Raw genomic sequence first — 24,039 nt, 5'->3', positions numbered from 1 at the left:
TGTGTGTGTGTGTGTGTGTGTGTGTGTGTAAGAACTAGAGTTCTGACAAAGCTCTTTGTAAAAAATAGATGGAAAAGAAAAAAAACATTAACTTACGTCTATATCACCATTCTATCTTTATAAGATCTGAACATCATAATTCAAATGTTATACTTCTACTGCCTTCACAAATAATAATCTAAATATCTATTTAACTATTCAGTATATGTAAAAGTTTCATTTGTGATCTGCGTTAAGCCTCACAGCAGAACTACATGCTCTAAAATGTTTATAAATTGAACACTGAGCACCCCCCCCCCAGGGGAGGAGCAGTCTGTTAGGCCACAGAGGAGGACTTTGCAGCCAGCCCTGAAGATACCTGATAAAACAGGGTCAGATGAAAGGGGAGGAGGTCCTCCCCTATCAGGGGACTTGGAAAGGGGCAGGGAGGAGACCAGGGAGGAGACCAGGGAGGGAGTGTGGGGTTGGGGAGGGAATGAGGGAGCGGGATACAGCTGGGACACAGAGTTAACAAAATGTAACTAAAAAGAAAAATAAAATAAAATAAAATAAAATAAATTGAACACTGAGAACTTACAGAAGATCAAACTTACAGAGAATGACTTTCAAATTTTGATATTGCATATAGAATAAAGTCTATGTGTTAAAGTTTTGACCCCATAATTTCGTGATAATGAAGGTTTCAGAATCTTTAAAATGTGGGTGCTATTAAAATATGGGAGGTTTACTTTCTAAATTGATTTGGAGAACATGGTCACTTCTTTATTATTTCCTACTTGGCAGTCTAATTGGTTTTGCTATTACATCTGCTTCTGCCTTAATACGATACTTCAACATAGGTCCTAAGCAATGGGAACAGTCATCATGGACTTGGGACCTCCAAAACCATGACATAAATATTTCTTTTGAGAAGCTAACTATCTTGGATATTTTGTTACAATAAACAGAGGCTGACTGATACAACGATGAATTCAGTATTTGAGAGCAAATATTATTGCCATTCCATTCTTTATTCTGACCTTTGTAAGCTCACTGTTATGAAGAAACAACATTCAGTTATATGTTGAAAGTTCTTTAGAATAAAATTTTATTTCTACAAACATTGATACAAGTTCGTTTTCACAAAATGTTGGTAATATCTGTATTAACTCATTTGTCACATTTTAATTATCTATATAGTGACAAAATCTTATTAGAAAATTTTTGCTTTCTATCTCCTCTTCTTCCATAAGGTTTCCTAACCTCTGTCCAAAGTTTGGCTACGAGTCTCAGCATTTACTTTGTTACTCTGACTGGTAGAGTCTTTCATAGGCCCTCTGTGGGAGGCTCCTGTCCTATTCCCTGTCTTCTATTTCTGATAACTATCTTGTTTGCCTTTCTGAATGAAGATTAAGCCTCTTCGCTAGGGTCTTCCTTGTTGTTTAGCTTCTTTAGGACTATTGATTTTAGTATGTTTATATTATATGACCAGTACGCACTTATACGTGAATATGCACCATGTGTGTCTTTCCACTTTTGGGTTACCTCACTCAGGGTAATCTTTGCTAGTTCCATCCATTTGCCTGCACATTTCATGAGTTCCTTGTTTTTAATTGCTGAGTAATATCCCATTGTGTAACTGTACCACAATTTCTGTCTCTATTCCTGGCTTGTTTCCAGATTCTGTCTAGGAGGGGACAGGACCTCCACAAGGAGATAGTCAGAGGAAAAAAAAACTGGGCAGAGTACAGCTTGCAGAGACTGATACTCCAACCAAGGACCATGTTTGGAAAGAACCTAGAACCCCAGTCCAGAAGAAGTCCATAGGCTACTCAGTTTCCAAATGGGTGTCCTAGTAAGGGGAACATGGGCTCTCTCTGACATGTACTCAGTGGCTGACTATTTGATAATCTCCCCCTGGGTGGTGTAGCCATGCCAAGCCACAGAGAAAGATGATGCAGCCAGTCATGATAAGACCTGAAAGTCTAGGTTGAGATAGAAGGGGAGGAGGTCTTTCCCTATCAGTGGATTGGGGAGGGGAGAGAAGAAGGTGAGTGGGTGGTATTGGGAAAAGTCAAGGGGTGGGCTACAGTTGAGGTATAAAGAGAATAAATTGCAATAAACAAATAAACAGAGTGGGATACAAGATGGTGGCCATGACTACACAGGGTATCTTAACAGCAGCTCAGCAGTGAGAGCAGCATGACCAAGAGGCTGTACTGTGAACCCCGAAACTCCGATGTCTGTTTCTCAAGAGAGATAAGAATCCCTGTGGGTAATCAAAGGTCCATCTTCAGGCTAATACCAGGAAAAGTTCCCAGACTCATGGAGGCACTGCCTCAGCCATAGGCCACCTGCCTAATCCCACCACCTGTGGATACCTTCCTGGGACAGGAAGCAGCTGGACATATGCAGTTCTGACCCTGCAGCCTTAGGCCACCCACCACCCAATCCCACTTTCCGTGGCTATCTTCCTGGAACTAGAGCCTGGCAACTCTGACCCTGGGCTCTCACTCTCACTGCCTGTGGAGTGAATACCTTCCTGTACTGTGGGTGAGACTACAAATCTGGTGCCCACTCTCACAGTCCTGTGACACATTCTGGGTACTAGAAGCTCCTGGTTCCAAACCTGGGAGACCACACTCAAAATCCTGGGGACACCTTCCTGGTTGCAGCAGCTAGTGGTGTCACTCTCACCCTGCAGTGGAGGGGTTGCACTCTGGTAATGTGGGGGAAGAATGGCTCCATTCTGCCTACTCCCCATCTGGAATAGGCCTGGCTCACCCTGGTTAGATTCAGTAAGCACAGCACAGAAAGTGAACACAACTGAGCTCAGCTAGGCTTGAGAACCAGATTTCCTTCTCTACCATCTAAGGGAAACCTATGGGTCACTGGAGCAGCTCTAGGCATGGAGAGCTCTCTGCCAGTGCTCCATCAGCCTGGCTTACATAGGACAGAGACAGTGAGCCCAGCACAGACAGAGAACCCAGTGGAGCTGAGATAGGCACCTAACCCCAATTCTATTGTCCTCCACCCAAAGGAGGCCTGTGGCACACTGGAGCAGTTTTAGGCTTGGAGGACTTTTGCCTGCTGCTCAGCAGTCTGGGTCTGGAAGGACAAGGCCAGAACAACCAGGGAACCCAGCAGACCTGTGCCAGGCCTAGGACACAAATCCCATCCTCTAGAAAATTTTTAACCTTGTTATATTTTGTTTCCCCTTACAGAGCTTTTTATCTTTTTTTATACATGTAAGTTTACCATTTATTAAATATGAAAGAAAATTTGCATACTAATGAGACATGCCTGTTTATGTTTTACATAATTAATCTTTTTTAAATTTTTTTTATTAATTACACTTTATTCATTTTGTATCCCCCCATAAACCTCTCCCTCTTCCCCTCCCGATCCCACCCTCCCTCTCCTTTCTGCATGCATGCCACTCCCCAAGTCCACTGATAGGAGAGGTTCTCCTCTCCTTTCTGATCTTAGTCTATCAGTTCTCATCAAAAGTGGTTGCATTGTCCTCTACCGTGGCCTGGTAAGGCTGCTCCCCCCTCAGGGGGAGGTGATCAAAGAGCAGGCCAATCAGATTATGTCAGAGGCAGTCCCTCTTTCCATTACTATGTAACCCACGTGGACACTGAACTGCCATGGGCTACATCTGTGCAGGGGTTCTCGGTTATCTCCACAAATAGTCCTTGGTTGGAGTATGAGTCTCTGGGAAGTTCCCTGTGTTCAAATTATCTTGTTCTGTTGCTCTGCTTGTGGAGTTTCCGTCCCCTCCAGCTCTTACTATTTCCCCCTTCTTACATAAAATTCCATTCACTCTGCCCATCAGTTGTCCATCAGGCTCAGCATCTGCTTTGACAGTCTATACTGCAGAGGCTTTCAGAGGCCCTCTGTGACAGGTTCCAAGGTTGTTTCCTGTTTTCTTCTGGCTTTCAGAGGCCCTCTGTAGCAGCTTCCGAGGTTGTTTCTTCTTTAGGTGTATAGATTTTATTATGTTTAACATATCTTATAGGTCTTTATAAGTGAATAAATACCATGTGTGTCTTTCTCCTTCTGGGATACCTCACTCAGAATGATTTTTTCTAAGTTCCACCATTTGTCTGCAAATTTCATGATTTCCTTGTCTTTAATTGCTGAGTAGTATTCCATTTGCATCTCCCAGAAGACTATGGATGTTGAGCATTACTTTAAGTATTTCTCTGTCATTTTATATTCCTCTACAGAAAATACTCTATTTAGCTCTGTACCCCATTTTTAATTGGATTACTTGACTTGTTGCTTTTGAGACTCATAAACAAACTTTGGGTATTGTGTAGGGAATCTCAGGATAGAAGGGAGAGATAGTAAGACCAGCAGAGGACAGGAGCTTCACAAACATAGCCATGAAACCCAAATATCTGGGCACAGGGATTTTTATTGAGACTGATACTCCAACCCAGGACTATTCATGGATATACCCTAGAACCCCTGCCTTGCCAAGCCACAGGGGAGGACATTGCACCTAGTCCTGATGAAACCTGATAAGCTAGGGTCAGATGGAAGGGGATTCCATTATCAGTGGACTTGGAGAGGGATATAGGAGGAGTTGAGGGAGGGAAGGTGGAATTGGCAGAGGAGGAGGAAGGGTTCTACAGCTGGGATACAAAGTAAGTAAACTGTAATTAATATAAAAATAAAAAAAATAATTAAAAAGTATTCTAAGTGTTCTGAGCTGTCTAACCTCAGTACATTTAATTTTTATTTATTCCAGAGAATAAATAATGTATAAATATGCTATTTATATATAGCATAATGTTCTTATTATTTTCTCTACTCTGCCTTCTGTTTGTGGTTGAGAAGGTCTTCAGTGTGAGTTATAATCAGGGACTGAAAAGTTGGAACCATGTAAGATTACTAAATGACACTAAGTAATCTTTTGACAAGGACAGAACATAAGACAAAGAAAAAGGATACCCTCATCAATGGTTTTCAAAGAAAAGTAGAGCTGGGGGAATTACCAGTTCTGGGTAGCTGTCAATTTTCAATAGGAAGGCTTTCTAATATTTTTTTATTGACAACCTATTTTATAAAAGCCAAAGAGATGTGATAACCACTGATCTATATTTTAATAAAATTCAGATATTTAAGATAATCTTTCTTTTGACTTTTTCTATTTCCTTTTGAAAACAATTCTATAAATTTGGAAATTCTACCTTATTAATATTGAGCTTGGTAGCAATGATTTGTTTAGAAAATATCCACCAAAAGAAGAACTTTGATAAATGATGAGAAGCTGTGACTTTGTAACTTTTTTTTTCTATTTTTTCAAATCATCATAAGATAGACATACTTATTAACAACTTGCATATGAAAAGAGAAGTTACACACCAAGATAATTATTAGGGCACTTCAGAAATAAGACAAAGTACCTTAACTTTATAGTGATAATTGGAACATTAGAAAAAAAAACTTAATTTAGAGAGGCATACCATTCTGCACAAGCATTCAGTAAACAAAATTTTATAATTCTTTTCCATCATCTTAAAAATATTGTGTAATATATTTAGAAACATCAGTAAATGTTTCCTGTAGTTTTCAGAATGAGCTAATTCACTGAACTAACCATTTTTGTTCTAGAATTATAATATTTAAAACATAACTTTGAAAAAAAGAACAAAGAAAAACTAAAACAAACAACCTACCATCCAAAAAGATAACCACATAATTTTGAACACAATTTTGAAGTTTGGTAGTGATTGGTCCAATCTATCCCATTACCACTTTCTTAATTGTAAAAGTGCCACAACTGAACTTGCATTTTCACATGATTTTGTGCATTTTATGTTAAAACATGTGGTATTCAATTGGAGATGTTTTTCTCACATAGTGGCTCTGTCTAATGCCAACTATAGCATAACAATAAAATCCTTCTCGCTCAAGGAAAATGTGCATCCAAATAATGGTTGTTAGAGTGAAGACCCTTGTCACTGTATATATTAATGACTCCAGTCCTGGTTTTCTGTGAAAAACATTTCATAAGAATTCATTTTTTTTGTTTTGTTTTATAATTATATCATGGTATCATGTTAAAATGTTGGAAAAATGAAAAAAAAAACTATTTATAACTAACATTACACCTTCAGATCACAGGGTAAGGATTGTTTTACTAAACTGCTAAGTGACAAACTAATACATAGCTATTAAAGTTTCAAGAAGAAAGCCAATTCATTTCAGTCATGATATCACCTAAAACTGAAGTATTATATAAATTCTAAACAATGCCAAATGGATTTGGCTGAGATCAAAAGCCAAAAACCTATTTCTTTTCTTTCATCTTCACTGTTCCATTTCCTAAGAGTATAACCTTAGTCAAACATCTATTAAAGTTAGCTTTTGATCTCAACACCCTTTTGGGATTTAAAAAAAAAGTCTGTCTTTAAATTATTCTTCTTGAGACAATCATTCTATTGTGTTTTAATGTTCCTAAAGTGTGTGAGTAAATAGGATTCTCTGATATATGTGATAGAAGACTGGTTAATGGGGTAATCATTTTTGTGTCAGAGACAAGATTCCAAGGAAGCATTCTTCAGACGCTATTAACTGGGTAAAAAAAAAAAAAAAATCCCTGCAGGTCAGTGAAAACATGCTAACTGGTCAGTCTGCAAGCTCTATAGGTCTTTGAAGAAAATACCTTGTACTTTGATAATATATAGCTGATAATTTTAACGTAATTTTTCTTTTCATCAGTTAGAGCCACTCTGTGGTTAGTGAGGGGCAAATAGTTGTTGAAATTCTATATTTTAAAAAATGAAAATTTTGTTTAATGTTACTTTAAGGCTTTTGGAAAGCAATACATTTTTATTTTGTGTGTCATTGAATAAAGAGCATAAAGTAATCCTCATGTTTGCTTAAAAATGTTAGCGGCTCTACGTTATAACCATGAATGATCCTTGGTTGGAGTATCAGTCTCAGAAAAAACCCATGGTCCCAGATTTCTTGATTCTGCTGCTCTCCTTTTGGAGCTCCTGTCCCCTCCAGGTCTTTCTATATCCCGCTTCTTTCATAAGATTCCCTGCACTCTGCCCAAAGTTTGGTTATGAGCCTTAGCATTTGCTTTGTTACACTGCTGATTAGAGTCTTTCAGAGGCCCACTGTGGTAGGCTCCTGTCCTGTTTCCTGTTTACTCCCTCTTCCAATGTCTGTCCCGTTTGTCTTTCTGAGTGAGGATGACCAAGGTCGTTCTTCTTGCTTAGCTTCCTTAGACATACAGATTTCAGTATGTTTATCCTACATAATATGTCTAATACCACTTATAAGTGAGTATATACCATGTGTGTTTTTCGGTTTCTAGGATACCTCACTCAGGATGATCTTTTTTAGATAACCTAGAACCCCTGCTCAGATGTAGCCCATGGCAGTTCAATATCCAAGAGGGTGCCCTAGGAAGGGGAGCAAGGACTGTCTCTGACATGAACTCAGTGGTTGGCTCTTTGATCACCTCCCCCTGAGTGGGAAGCAGCATCGCCAGTCCACAGAGGAGGACAATGCAGCCAGTCCTGATGAGACCTGATAAGCTAGGGTCAAATGGAAGGGGAGGAGGACCTCTCCTATCAGGGGACTTGGAAAGGGTCATGAGAAGAGATGAAGGACGGAAGGTGGGATTGGGAGGGAATGAGGCAAGAGGCTACAGCTGAGATATAAAGTGAATAAACTGTAATTAATATAAAAAATAAAAATTTAAAAAATTTTAAAATTTAAAAATTTAAAAAAAACGCTAGTGGCAACAAAACAAATTATGATTAATTAAATTAAAAATAAATTTCGTGTTTTTAATTGCTGAGTAGTATTCCATTGTGTAAAAGTACCATAATTTCTGTATCCATTCCTCCGTTGATGGACATCTGGGTTGTTTCCGGGTTCTATTACGAATAAAGCTGCTACAATATGGTTGAGCAAATATCCTTGTTGTGTACTTGAGCATCTTTTCGATATATGCCTAGGAGTGGTATAGCTGGATCTTGAAGAAGCACTATTCCTAGTTGTCAGAGAAAGCACCAGATCAAAATAAATAAATAAATAGATAGATAGATAAATAAATAAATAAATAAATAAATCCCATGTTTTGTTTGTAAGTACACTTTATCCATGTCTATATCCATATTCTGAGAACTTTGTCCCCTCTCTTTGAATACTTTGTTTTAAAGAATAGTAGTTAATTATTATTCTAATAGTATTGTGCCACTGAAAAAGTATTCTAGGTCTTTCTGAAAGCACGAAATTGAGTAATAATTAGTAAGTGTTCAATAGCAGTTATCAAAGCCTTTGTTTTCTGTGAGGTGAAACATACATTCAACCATAATAAAACTTAGAAGAGTAATAATTATTCATATGTTTATGCAGAGTACTCTACAAAAATTCAAAGAATGAAACACTTCTGGTGGTTAAAATCAATCAAAATTTCAATTTAAGATCTAACGTGATGTTTTAAACATTGTTTAGGTTAAAATTACATCTTGGCCCAAAGGTCGTTTCTGAGACTGATACTCCAAACAAGGACCAGGCATAGAGATAACCTAGAACCCCTGCACAGATGTAGCCCATGGCAGCTCCGTCTCCAAGTGGGTTTCCTAGTAAGGGAAAAGGGTTTGTCTCTCTCAGTTGCTGGCTTTTTGATCACCTCCCCCTGAGGAAGGAACAGCCTTACCAGGCCACAGAGAAAGACAATGCAGCAGTCCTGATGAGACCTGATAGGCTAAGGTCAGAGAGAAGGGGAGGAGGACCTCCCCTATCAGTGGACTGGGGGAGGGGCATGGGAGATGAAGAAAGACAGGGGGTGGGATTGGGAGGGGATGAGGAAGGGGCTACAGCTGGAATACAAAATGAATAATTTGTAATTAATAAAAAATTTATTTTAAGAAAAAAAATACATCTCAGAGGTAAAAGTATTCTGTGTAAAAATGACAACGCAACAGAAGTATGAAAATGAGTCCTACTTCATGTGGGCAAAAGTTTTCTTTCTAGCTTGATACTAGATATTTGAAGAGCAGGTATACAAATTCTGCATAAAAATAGGCACAGTCAGATTTGAGGAGGTTGTCAATACTTCATTGTAATTTAGAACTTCAATGTATAGCCTGTAAGGAAGGGCTAGATAGATTTCAGAAATGTGGAAATATTTCTTTCTGAGAATGTCACTAATTAAAGCACACAGCCTATACTGAAGAAAAATTAGATTAAGAGATTATTCAGAAAGTTTTTTCTAATAGTCTAACTTTAAAAATAATGAAGATCTATTAGAATATAATGTCTCATATATTCCGTATGTTTAATTTACACTTATAGTGGATGATGGTGAAGCAAATCTACTCACAATCAGCTTCAGAAAAATAATGCTGCAGTGTAAATATCGGTAGCCAATATTGGAACTCTAAAAACAAAATGCATCTTGTATGTAACTTTGTTATTTTATGTGCCCTTGTTAAAGCTCTTATGCATTGTAAATGGTTGTTATTAATCAGACAAAATGCAAAAAAATATTTTTAGAAAATACATTAGCATTATCTGTGACATATAACAATTGTTTTAAATACATAAATTATTATTGTGCATTAATAATAACTTATTAAGAAGTGTAATTTGACAGAGATAAATAGTTTTTATTACTAGGATCTTCAACTGAAGGAATGAAGGTATAAAATACCTTGAAATTATACATTTGACTTTGTACAGCCCATTACTTATGTCAACTGTTTGAAAAAGTTATTATAATCTTCCTGGAAGCATCTCCTTTAAAAAGCATCAAAAACCCAAAACAAAATGGCAAACAAAAACACAAACCAAATGGGGGAAAAGAAACTAACAAAACAGAATTTAGTTAATTATAATACTTTCTTCTAACATATGGGTTTAGTGCATAAATGTATCAATATGAAATAATTACAAAAATTTGCAAATCCACAAAAGACTGAATTCCTTATCTCAACACCAAAATACTATAGTGTTTCTAACATTTTGTTAGGCCATTTCATCTTTCTCATTTATCTCCCAGCTGTTCATTTCTTGCTATAGCAGTTTTGAGGTCAAATACATTATCACCAAAAATGTTTGGAATTCTGACTGAAAAATGGGGTTAAGAAAAAGATAAATTTCTTTATGGCCTTTCTTTCATTTGCTCTCTTTGAGTTACTGTATCCCCTTAGCAACATGAAGCTATTGGCTGCAAGAAGAAAAAATGTGTGGATCTCTTTCTGAATTTATTGTTAATAAGACTGTGACAGAATTCTGGGGAGCCAAAAAATGTGCCACATTATAAATCACCGAATCATGCACTAGTTCTAGACAGTGTTCTTACTGCATGCTTATGTTTGAGTTTATGGTTCTTTTATCTATGAATGATCTTGTTTAATTATATTCTTTGGACATATTTTCCTATTGCTTTCAAAAAAGAATTAATTTCCTTAGGTATTTTTGAGAAAAAAAAGAAAAAATCAGTTATTTTTGCACTTATTAATTGTGCTAAATCATTATGAAATACGAGATGTCTGTAGTTCAAACACTTATACTGTTGCCTTTATTCATTAGAATATTCTCCACAGAAATGTTAGTGAAAAAGTCACTGTGGTTTCATATTTTTAGAGGTAATGACTATTAATTCCCCAAGCCCTAACTATTCTGGAAATAATACTGCTCTGAGAGTAGTGGTAACTCCATATAAAGAAATGCTAATATGATATAGACTTCGTGGTCATCATACAAAAAAAAAACATTAAGGCATTTTTGTTGTTGTTGTTATTCATAGAAACTTAGTGTAAAGTTGCAATACAAGAATAGCAATATCTAAAATTTATTATAATTAGCTGTTAAAGTAAGGAAATGAACGGGGATATAGAATGACACAGAAGAAACAGTAGCCCCAGAAGGAGATTAACAAAACCAAAAAAAGCTAGGCCCAGGGGTCTGCAAAAACTGATGCATCAACCAAAGACCATATGTAGAGACAACCTAGAGCCCCTGCTCAAATGTAGCCCACATAACAGCTCAGTCTCCATTTAGCTTCCCTAGTAAATCTAGATGAGACAGTCTCTGACATGAACTCAGTTGCTTCCTCCTTGATCACTTCTCCCTGGTGGGATGACTTAGTCGGCCCACAGAGGAAGAGGATCCAGGCCATCCTGATGGGACCTGATAAGCTAGGATCAGATAGAAGGGGATGAGGACTTCTCTTATCAGTCTACTAGGGGAGAGTGATAAGGGAAGAAGTAGGAAGGAGGGTGGGACTAGAAGGAGGTGAGAGAGGGGCTAATCTGGGGTAAAAAATGAATAAATTGTAAAAATTAATAATAATAAGAAGAAAAATTCAATGAATCAATCAGTGAAGTATATTTGTTTAAAGCTTTCTTTTTAATGTTAACCTTTTCTTAAAAAATCACACCTATATTATGTTTCAGAGGCATACAACTCATTGCTTTGTTGCTGTAATCCAGTAAACTTCTAGTATAAAATAATTCCAATTTAAACTTTGAGGAGTGAGGAGGGTTTTTTTGGAGTGAGTGTACGTCATTGGCTGGGGCCCAAAGTACTGGGAATGCTTCACTTGCATGAAGAGGAATTCCAGTTGCTTGCTAATCATGCCCTTATAAAAAAAAAAGAGTGAGTTTTACCTGAAATTTGTCCACCAGGTTACAGGACAACCTCTACGGTGGCAGAGGTGCGGATTCCAAGGATACATGTGAGCTTGAACATACAGGCCCAGAGCATAGAGGAAGCAGTCCTACTCCTGTCAGTCTCAGGACAAGATTTTTAGTGTTTGGATATGTTTCCACCTAACTTTTGCTCTGGACCAGCTCCCCAGGTTGCACAGCTTTCTGGCACCATGTGAGTTCATAGGGAACTTCAGGTTAGCTTAGACTATAGGATAAGACCCTTTGTCAGACCCCAGAAATGTAAAGAAAGCAAAGAATATAAATGAGATCTAGCATACCTGAATCCAAACCCAAACTGCAATAATAGTTACTCCATAAGTTTCCATAATTCAGTGTCTCTGCCTTAGTTTCCTCATTTGATCAATGTCACTTGAGAAGTTATTATACATATAGAGTAAAGAAGTGGGAAGAATTTAAATGAGCATTTGTTTAGGTAATGCTGTAAACAGATTTCTCTAATGTACCTAGTACTGGGTACTTTAGCTTTTGGGTAACTTGGTTTTCATTCCAAACACCCCCTTTTTTGGAAAAAAGAGAGTGTCTTTTATATATTTTGTGGGACAAATATTCAATACAACACAATTTTCAAATGTTGGTAAAAATAGGCTTGATATGTTGCATCTTTTTTACTTATGATTGTTTAAGAATGGATGAAATAGGAGTATTTGATAAGATTTTTAGAACTTCCAGATTGTTTAATGCATATTAGTTTGTTTACACAAAGTTGTACAAGGTAAATATGTAGTTTCTTAGCAAGTGGGAATTTTGTTAGGCATGTGAGGCCATAGTAATTTGTTCAAAATTGCAGCCAACCTTCTAAACTGTGTTTTGGTTGCATTCTACAAGGCTTTGCAAACAATTACTAATTGTCATTTCCCCCTCTGGCTCCATTCTGAAAATAAAATTCACTGTCTTATTGTACATCTTCCAATCTTTCATGTTTAAAGTGTAAGACCTGGAGAGGACAGGAGCTCAACAAAGAGAGCAACAGAACCAATAAATCTGGACACAAGGGTCTTTTCTGAGACTGACAGATACTCCAAGCAAGGTCCATTTATAGATATAACCTAGAACCCATGCTCAGATGTAGCCCATGGCAGCTAAGTATCCAAGTGGGTTCCCTAGTATGGGGAACAGGGACTCTGACATGAACTCAGTGGCTGGCTACCGAGGGGGGAAGGCGAGCAGCCTTGCCAGGCCACAGAGGAGTACAAGACAGTCAGTCCTGATGAGACCTGATAAGCTAGAGTCAGATGGAAGGGGACTAGTACCTCCCCTATCAGTGGACTTGTAAAGGGGCATGGGAGCAGATGAGGAAGGGAGAGTGGGGTTGGGAGGAAATGAGGAAGGGCTACAGCTGGGATACAAAGTGACTACTACTCAGCAATTAAAAACAAGGAAATCATGATATTTGCAGGCAAATGGTGGAACCTAGAAAAGATAATTCTGAGTGAGGTATCCCAGAAGGCACACAGGGTATACACTCACTTATATAGACCTATAAGATATGGGAAACACACTGAAATCTATACAGCTAAAGAAGATAAACAAGAAAGAGGACCTGGGGTAAAATGATCAATCCTCACTTAGAAAGACAAATGGGATGTCCATTGGACATAGGAGAAAACAAGTAACAGGACAGGAGCCTACCACAGAGGGCCTCTGAAAAACTCTACCTATCAGTGTACCAAAGCAGATACTGAGACTCATAATCAAACCTTCGGCGGGGTGCAGGGAATCCTATGAAAGAAGAAGGAGTTAATATGACCTGGAGAGGACAGGAGCTCCTCAAGGACCAAATATATCTGGGCACAGGGGTCTCTTATGAGACTGTTTCTTCAACCAAGGACCATGTATGGATATAACCTAAAACCCCTGCTCAGATGTAGCCCATGGTAGCTCAATATCCAAGTGGGTACCCTAGTAAGGGGAACAGGGACTATTTCTGGCATGAACTCAATGGCTGGCTCTTTGACCTCCCCCTGCTCCTGAGGGAGGACCAGCCCTGCTAGGCCACAGAGAATGACTTTTCAGCCAGTCCTGAAGATACCTGATAAACCAGGGTCAGATGAAAGGGGAGGAGGTCCTCCCTTATCAGTGGATTTGGAAAGGGGCAAGGAGGAGATGAGGGTAGGAGGGTGGGAATTGGGAGGGAATAAGAGAGAGGGATACAGCTGGGATACAGAGTCAATAAACTGTAACTAATATTAAAAAAGTAAATAAAATAAAAAATAAAAAACAAAAATAAAAAACAAAGTGAATAAACTATAATTAATATAAAAAGAAAATATAAAGGGCAGGTTATATATTAACATGGACTGATTGAACCCCTCTTAATACCTATATATAGCTCAACTAAGTCCGCAAAAATTTTATATATATTTGATATCTAATGCCTACACCATTTCATGGTTAAATCTAAGTTCAATCTAATACTGGGAGAACATCTAGTTATAATTTGTTAAGCTTTTCCTCGGTACTTGATGGTAACCAGAATCATCAATGTAACATTTGTCTGTAATTACTTCAAATGCCTTCTTTGCACTGTCATTCTTTTACACTGAAATTATATATTAATAACTATTTTATTTATTTATTTACATGCATGTTTTGTTTTTATTATTATGTTTTTGACAATTTCAAGTACGAGTACTGTATTTATTTCATTTTTACTCTTTCTTTTCCCAACTTGAATTCCTTTCTTGTACACACACACTAAAATTCATGAACTCCTTTTCTTTAATAACTACTGTTAAATGAATAAATCTGTCTATATCTATCTTATGTACCTATGTATATCTGTCATATCTGTCATATATCTACTCACATAAGCAAACTATATACATATATGTATATAAATATTCATTTTTAATTAAATTTTTATTTTTCATATTAATTGTAGTTTACTTACCTTGTATCCCAGCTGTAGCCCCCACCCTCATTCCCTCCCAATCCATCCCTTCCTCACTCATCTCCTCCCATGCCCCTCTCCAAGTCCACTGATAGGGGAAGTCCTCCCTTCCACCCCATCTATCTGACCTTAGATTACCAGGTTTCATCAGGACTGGCTGCATTTTCCTCCTCTGTGGCCTGGCTGCTTCTTCTCAGGGGATGATGATCAAAGAGCCAGCCACTGCGACAGAGACAATCCCTGTTCACCTTACTAATGAGCCACAATGGGCTACATCTGAGCAGGGGTTCGAGGTTGTATCCATGAATAGTCCCTGGTTGGAGTATCAGTCTCAGAAAAACTCACTGTGGCCAGATTTTTTTTTTTTGTTCTGTTGCTTATCTTGTGGAGCTCCTCTTCTTTCCAGATCATACTATCTGCCCCTTCTTTCCTAAGATTCCCTGCACTCTGCGCAGTTTGCTTATGTGCCTCAGCATCTGCTTTGATACACTGCTTGGTAGAGTCTTTCAGAGGCCTCCTGTGGTAGGCTCCTGTCTTGTTTACTGTTTTCTCCTTCTTCCAATGTCCATACCATTAGTCTTTCTGAGTGAGTATTGATCATCTTGCCCAGGGTCTCCTTCATGCTTAGATTCTTTAGGTGTACAGAATACATAAAGAACTAAAGAAGTTAAAAAGCAACAAGCAAAGTATTCCAATTAAAAAAATATGGTAGATGATTTCCTCATTTTTCATTGCTGGTAAATGGTGGGACCTAGAAAGGATCATCCTGGGTGAGCTGTCTCAGAAGCAGAAAGACACACACAGTATATACTCACTCATATAGACATGTAATATAGGATAAACTTACTAAAATCTGTACATCTAAAGAAACTAATCAAGAGAGAGGACCCTGAGTAAAATGCTCAATCCCCATCCCAAAAGGCAAAGAGGAAGGACATCAGAAGAAGAAGAAAACAGGAAACAAGCTAGGAACCTGCCACAGAGGGTCTCTGAAAAGCTCTGCCCTGCAGACTATCAAAGCAGACACTGAGACTTATGGCCAGCTGTTGGGCAGTGTGCATGGAATCTTATGTAAGAAGTGGGAAATTTAGTAAGATCTGGAGAGGACTGGAACTACAAGGAGAGCAACAGAACCAGAAAATTTGAACACAGAGGACTTCTCAGAGACTCAGACTCCAACCAAGAACCATGCATGGAGATAACCTAGAACTCCTGCACAGATGTAGCCCATGGCAGTTTAGTGTCCAAGTGGGTTACATAGTAATGGGAATAGGGACTGCCTCTGACATAATCTGATTGGCCTGCTCTTTGATCACCTTCCCCTGAGGGGGGAGCAGCCTTATCAGGCCACAGAAGATGAGAATGTTACCACTCCTGATGAGATCTGATAGACTAAGATCGGAAGGAAGGAGAGGAGGACCTCCCCTATCAGTGGACTTGGGAAGGGGCATGAGTGAAGAAGGGGAAGGGTGGGTGGTATTGGGAGGGGAGGATAGAGGGGCTTATGGGAGGATACAAAATGAATAAAGTGTAATTAATAAAAAAATCAGATTAAATAAAAAATAAAATGTGGTACAGAGCTAAACAGAGAATTTTCTGTAGAGGAATATAGAATGGCAGGGAAACGTTTAAGAAATACACAAGGCCTTAGTCATCAAGGAAATACAAATCAAAATGACCCTGAGATTTCAACTTACACCCATTAGAATGGTTAAGATAAAAAACTCAACTGACAATACATGATGGAAAGGATGTGGCGAAAGGGGAACCTTCCTCCATTGTTGGTGGGAATGTAAACTTGTAAAACCACTTTGAAAATCAATCTGGTGCTTCCTCAGACAACAATTAGGAATAGTGCTTCCTCAAGATCCAGCTATGCCACTCTTAGGCATATATCCAAAATATGCTCAAGTACACAAAAAGGACATTTGCTCAACCATGTTCATAGCAGCTTTATTCGTAATAGCCAGAACCTGAAAACAACCCAGATGTCCATCAACGGATGAATGAATACAGAAATTGTGGTACATATATACAAAGGAATACTACTCAGCAATTAAAAACAAGGACATCATGAAATTTGCAGGCAAATGGTGGGATCTAGAAAAGATCATCCTGCGTGAGGTATCTCAGAATCAGAAAGACACACATAGTGTATACTCACTTATAAGTAGATATTAGTCATATAGTATAAACATACTAAAACCTTGACTATTCTTATCATAGCTTCGGCCTAAGATAATACATGATGGGAATCTTAATAAGGGAGATTTATGACACAGATAATGTGTCATAAATTAAATGTTGTTATCTATTAAGACATCCAGTTGTATAGAATATATAAATAGAGCATTTTATGTGAGTCATTCTTTAATGAAACATCAAAGGATATAAGTAACAAATTAAATGGTTCAATAAAATCTATAATTACAAAAAATAAGGAATAGACTATTGAAAGAACCACATGATGTTGTATATTTTATCTATATCTATATCTATCTATCTATCTATCTATCTATCTATCTATCTATCTATCTATCACATTTTATTCACTTTGTATCCATGATGCAGCCACCTACCTGGTCTTCTCCCAGTCCCACCACATACCCACTTCTCTCCCCATGCCCCTTACTAGTCCTCTGATAGGGGAGGTTCCCATCCCCTTATATCAGACCCTAGCCTTTCAGGTCTCATCAAGGCTGGCTGCATCATCTTACTCTGTGGCCTGGCAAGGCTGCACTCCCCATGGGAGGTAATCAAAGAGCCAGCCACTTAGCTGCCTGTGGGCTTCCTCTTAGCAGGGAGTCTAGTTACTCTCCATGCATGGTCCTTGGTTAGGGTATCAGTTTCTGCAGGACCCCCTTGACCCAGGTTTTTTAGCTCTGTTGGTCTCCTTGTGGAGTTAATGTCCCCTCTGGACCTTTCGATGTTCCTCTTCTTTCATAAGGTATCCTGTACTCTGTCCAGTGTTTAGCTATCAGTCTCAGTATCTCCTTCAATACTCTAATGTGTACAGTCTTTCAGAGTCCCCCTGTAGAAGCTTCCTGTTCTGTTTCAATTTATATTGTAGCCTATGCCTATTCACATGTGGGTAGCACTAATTAAATTGAGTAATTGTGACTTAAAATTGGCAGGACAGTTTTGGGAAGATGATCTGGGAGGAGTCAGAAGGAGCTGACAGGGGACTGAATGAAATTATCAGAAATGAATTTAAAATGTTGTCTTCAACCTCTGGATCAAACAAGTGCAACAGCAATAGATTATATTGCTTTGTGAGTCTCTTAAACAACTTGAAATAAACTTTCTCTTGCCAAGCAGTAGGGTTTTGTTAGAAATGTAAAAGTACACACACACACACACATACCACACATACACACACCACACACACACAACCCATCTATCTATAAACAATATGTGTGTGTAATGTTAGGTAAAAATAATATGATTGCTTATGAATCTTTAAGTCATTCTTAGTATTTATTTCTCTCTCTTCTTTCACCCTCCTTATTTAAGGTTCCCTCCTCAGCTAAAGCTCCAACCCCAATTTTTTTCCTTCGCATCCTGTCATTGCCCTTTCTATTGCTGCTCCCCTGTAGACCTTTTTCATGTTCTTGATTTCTGAGGTTACTGGATGTTACATACTCCCATATCATTATTTGTAGCTATGAACTAAACATGAGAGAGAACGTGCATCATTTCTTTTTCTGGATCTCTTTTACCCCTCTTAATTGTACATATATATATATATATATATATATATATATACACACACACACACACACACACTGTGTGTGTGTGTGTGTGTGCGCGCGCGCGTGTGTGCGTGTGTGTATTGCCTCAAGACTTTTAACTGTAAATACTAAGGAAATATTCAAAAGAGTAAAGAGGAAGCCTACCGAATGAGAGAGTATTCTGACTGGCTATATCTCTACTAAAGGATTAATGTACAGAATATATAAAGAAATTTTAAAAAAGAGTCATGAACATAAACTGACCCAATCAAAAACTGGGCTATTGACCAAAAAGGAGAGTTCTCAAAAGAAAATGTGAAAAATGTTAATAAACAATTCTATGTTCATTATCTATATAACTGGGTATATACGAATTCAAGCAACTTTGAGAGTTTATCTTACCCTAGTCAGCATAGCTAATATAAACAAAACAACTGACAACAAATGATAGAATGCATATGAGGAAAGGGGAACCATCTTTCACTTTTGGTGGGATTTGAAACTGATGCAATCACTCTGGTAATCAGTATGGATAATTCTCAAGAAGATAGGTACACACCTATGATTCAGTGACACTATCCTTTTCAATATGTCCAAATGACTTGACATTCTACTCCATGTGTACTTGCGCAGCCAGTGCTGCTCTATTCTTAATAACAAGGAAACAGCAACAACCTAAATGCCCTTCAAAAGATGACTGAATAAAGAAAATGTGATATATATTTATAGTTATATTTGTACATTTATATATAGTAAAATGCTATTTAGCAGTAAAAAGTTTACATATAAAGATATGAAATGTCACTAAAAAGCTGATTTTAGAATCTGTGACTAAAACAACAAAGTTTTTGAATCAAAGAAATATGTGTAGGTACTTAACTGGAATTAAAGCACCTTCACTTCAAAAATAATCCGTTTTTTTTTACACTGTTTCCTAATTCTCTGATGTATGCTGAAATTCTTTTTTTCTTTTTTTAAATTTTATTTATATATTTATTTATTACAATTTATTCACTTTTTTTTATCAGTTACACTTTATTAACTCTGTATCCCAGCCATATCCCGCTCTCTCATTCCCTTTCAATCCCACCCTCCCTCCCTCATCTCCACCCTGCCCCTTTCCAAGTCCACTGATAGGGGAGGACCTCCTCCCCTTTCATCTGATCCTGTTTTATCAGATATCTTCAGGACTGGCTGCAAAGTCCTCCTCTGTGGCCTAACAGGACTGCTCCTCCCTTGGGGGGTGGTGAGGTCAAAGAGCCAGCCATTGAGTTCCTGTTAGAAATAGTCCTTGTTCCCCTTACTATGGGAAACAATTTGTTACTGAGCTACCATAGGCTACATCCGAGCAGAGGTTCTAGTTTATATCCATACATGGTCCTTGGTTGAATGTCAGTCTCAGAAAAGACCCTGTGCCCAGATATATTTGGTCCTTGTGGAGCTCCTATCCTTTCCCCATCATACTAACTCCCCTTCTTTTGTATGGTTTCCTGTACTCTGCAGAATGTTTGGTTATGAGTCTTAGTATCTACTTTGAAACACTGCTAGTTAGAGTCTTTCACAGGCCTTCAGTAGACTCCTGTCATACATTCAATGCACATCACATCTGTCTTTCTAAATGAGGATTGATCATCTTACCCCATGTCCGCTCTCTTGATTATCTTTTTTAGGTGTATGGATTTCATTATGCTTATCATAACTTATAGGTCTATATAAGCGAGTATATACCGTGTTTGTCTTTCTCCTTCTGGAATATTTCACTCAGAATTATCTTTTTTAGATCTCACCATTTGCCTGCAAATTTCATGATTTTCTCCTTTTTGATTGCTGACTAGTATTCCATTGTGTAAAAATACCACAATTTCTGTACCCATTCCTCCGTTGATGGACATCTGGATTGTTTCCAGGTCCTGGCTATTACAAATACAGCTGCTATAAACATGGTTGAGCAAGTATACTTTTTGTGAACTTGAGCAAAGTTTGGGTATATACCTAGCAGTGGTATAGCTGGGTCTTGAGGAAGCGCTATTCCTAATTGTCTGAGAAAGTGCCAGATAGATTTCCAGAGTGGTTGTACCAGTTTACATTCCCACCAGCAGTGGAGAAGGGTTCCCCTTTCTCCACAACCTCTCCAGCATGTGTTGTCCCTTGAGTTTTTGATCTTGGCCATTCTGATGGGTGTGAGGTGAAATCTCAGGGTTGTTTTGATTTGCATTTCCCTGATGGCTAATGAGGTTGAGCATTTCTTTAAGTGTTTCTCTGCCATTCGATATTTCTCTGTTGAGAATTCTCTGTTTAGCTCTGTTCCCCGTTTTTTAATTGGATTACTTGGTTTGCTGCTTTTCAGCTTCTTTAGTTCTTTGTATATACTGGATATTAGTCCTCTGTCAGATAAAGGGTTAGTGAAGATTCTTTTCCAATCTGTAGGTAGTCGTTTTGTTTTGATGACAGTATCCTTTGCTTTACAGAAGCTTTTCGTTTCATGAGGTCCCATTTATTCATTGATGCTCTTAGAGCCTGTGCTGTTGGTGTTCTGTTCAGGAAGTTGTCTCCTGTGACAATGAGTTCTAGGCTGTTCCCCACTTTTTTTTTTCCAACTGATTTAGAGTATCTGGTTTTATGTTGAGGTCTTTGATCCACTTGGACTTCAGTTTTGTGCAGGGTGATAAATATGGATCTATTTTCATTTTTCTGCATGTAGACATCTAGTTGGACCAGCACCATTTATTGAAGATGCTGTCTTTTTTCCATTGAATGGTTTTGGCTTCTTTGTCAAAAATCGAGTATTCATAGGTGTGTGGGTTTATTTCTGGGTCTTCTATGTGGTTCCATTGATCCTCCTTTCTGTTTTTATGCCAATACCATGCAGTTTTTATTACTATTGCTCTGTAGTACAGCTTGAGATCGGGGATGGAGATACCTCCAGATGATCTGTTGTTGTACAGGATTGTTTTGGAGATTCTGGGTTTTTTGTTTCTCCATATGAAGCTGAGAATCTTTTTTTTCAAGGTCTGTAAAGAATTGAGTTGGTATTTTGATGGGAATTTCATTGAATCTGTAGATTGCTTTTGGCAGGATGGCCATTTTCACAATGTTAATCTTACCAATCCATGAGCACGGGAGATCTTTCCATCTTCTTATATCTTCTTCAATTTCTTTCTTCAGAGACTTGAAGTTTTTCTCAAACAGGTCTTTCATTTGCTTGGTTAGTGTCACCCCAACATACTTTATGTTATTAGTGGCTATTGTGAAAGGTGTTGTTTCCCTAATTTCTTTCTCAGCCTTTTTGTCTTTGGTATACAGGAGGGCTTCTGATTTTTTGAGTTGATTTTGTATCCTGTCACTTTGCTGTAGGTGTTTATCAGCTGGAGGAGTTCTCTGGTTGAATTTTTGGGGTTGCTCATATATACTATCATATCATCTGCGAATAGTGACACTTTGACCTCTTCCTTTCCGATTTGTATCCCCTTGATCTCTTTAATTGTCTTATTGCTCTGGCTAGGACTTCAAGTACTATGTTGAAGAGGTATGGAGAGAGTGGGCAGCCTTGTCTTGTCCCTGATTTCAGTGGGATTGATTTAAGTTTCTCTCCATTGAGTTTGATGTTGGCTATAGGCTTGCTGTATATTGCCTTTACTATGTTTACATATGTGCCTTGTATCCCTGATTTACTTATATCTAATTAAATCTTACTATTATAAAATTACCATTATTATTACACCATTGTTAAGGCTACACTGTGGGATTAAGACTACACTGGGAATGTATCTCAGAATGTTGCCTTTTCTTTATTATTATTACTATTACTCTTATTATTATTAACAATTTATTCACTATGTATTCCAATTGTAGACTCCTCCCTCATCTCTTCCTGGTCCCACCCTCCTTCCACTTCTTCTCCTATCACTCTCACCTAGTCCACTGATAGGTAAAGTCCTCCCCTACTGTCTACCAGGTCCCATCAGGGCTGCCTGAATCCTCTTCCTCTCTGGGCTGGCTAGGTTACCCCACCAGGGTTAAGTATCAGATAATGGAATTCATGTCAGAGATTGTCCCATGGAGACTGAGCTGTTTATGGGCTACATCTAAGGAGGAGGGTATAGGTTCTCTCTATGCATGGCCTTTAGTTGATGCATCAGTCTTTGCAGTCCACCCTGGGCCTTTTGGTAATGTTTGGTAATGTTCCTTCTGGTTTTTTTTTTTTTTTTTTTTTGTTTTGTTTTGATGGTCTCCTTGTAGAGGCCCTGACCCCTCTTGGTTGTTCTATCTCCCTGTACTCTGTCCAAAACTTGACTCTGAGTCACTGAATCTGCTTCAATACCCTTGGATGGATTCTTTTAGAGGACATCTGTGGTTGGCTCCCATCCTGTTACAACTCTTCTAGTACTTCTGGTGTCTATGCTGTTTTTCCTTCTGAATTAGAATTAAAGATTTTCCCTAGGGTCCTCCTTGTTGTTTAGCTTCTTTAGTTCTGTGGATTTTACTATTTTTATCCTATATTGTATGGTTAATATCCACTTGAAAGTGAGTATGTAGCATGAGTGGTTTCTGCTTCTAGATTACCTCACTTAAGATAATCTTTTTTAGTTCCATCCATTTGCCTGCAAATATCATGATTTCCTGGTTTTTAATAGCTGAGTAGTATTCCATTGTATAAATGTACCACAATTTCTCTATACATCTTTGGCTGAGTGAAAGGTTGTTTCCAGATTCTGGCTATTACAAATAAAACTTCTATGAACATAGTTGAACTAATTTGCTTGTTGAATGGTAGAGCATCCTTTGGATATATGCCCAGGAGTGGTATAGTTGGATCTTGAGGTAGCACTATTCCTAAATGTCTGAGAAAGCTCCAGAGTGATTTCCAAAGTGCTTGTACAAGGTTATACTCCCATCAGCAATAGAAGAGGGGTCACCTTTTCCCACATCCTCTCTAGCATGTCTTGTACCTTGAGGTTGTTTTTTTGTTTGTTTCTTTGTTTTTGTTTTTGTTTAGCCATTCTGATGGGTGTAAAGTGAAATCTCAGGGTCGTTTTTATTTGCGTTTTCCTGATACTAAGGACGTTGAGCATTTCTTTATGTGTTTCTCTGCCATTCTATATTCCTCTACAGAGAATTCTCTGTTTATCTCTGTACCCCATTTTATAATTGGTTTGCTTGATTTTTTGCTGTTTAACTTCTTTTGTTCTTTATATATTCTGTTCTTTATATATTCTCTGTCAGATATAGGGTTGGTAAAGATCCTTTCCCAATCTGTAGGCTGTTGTTTTGTTCTAATGACAGTGTCCTTTGCTTTACAGAAACTTTTCATTTTCATTAAATCCCATTTATTGATCATTGACCTTAGAGCCTGTGCTGTTGGTGTTCCATTCAGGAAGTTATTTCCTGTTTCAACGAGGTCAAGGTTCTTTCCCACTCTTTCTTCTAACAGATTTATTGTGTCTGGTTTTATGTTGAAGTCTTTGATCAAACTGGCCTTTAACTTTGTGCAGGGTGATAAATATGGATCTATTTAAGTTTTTCTACATGTAGCCATCCAGTTAGAGGAACACCATTTGTTGAAGATGCTCTTTTTTCCATCGTATGGTTTTGGCTTCTTTATAAAAAATCAGTTGTCCATAGGTGTGTGGATTAATTATTTGGTCTTGATTCGATTCAGTTTATCCATTAGTCTGTTTCTATGCAAGTACCATGTTGCTTTTATTATTGTTGCACTATAGTACAGATT

The 24,039-nt window shown here is 38.0% G+C and overlaps 1 protein-coding gene across 1 annotated transcript in view; it reads left to right on the top strand.

The window, feature by feature from the left end:
• Positions 1 to 24,039, top strand: part of Dach2 (dachshund family transcription factor 2) — a 743,535-nt gene that overhangs the window by 418,071 nt on the left and 301,425 nt on the right. The gene's annotated exons all lie outside the window — the stretch shown is intronic.

This window comes from Psammomys obesus, unplaced genomic scaffold (assembly GCF_907164565.1).
Source record: "Psammomys obesus unplaced genomic scaffold, mPsaObe1.curated_primary_1811, whole genome shotgun sequence".
NCBI classification, from domain to species: domain Eukaryota; kingdom Metazoa; phylum Chordata; class Mammalia; order Rodentia; family Muridae; genus Psammomys; species Psammomys obesus.
This window is presented reverse-complemented; position numbering and strand designations above follow the sequence as displayed.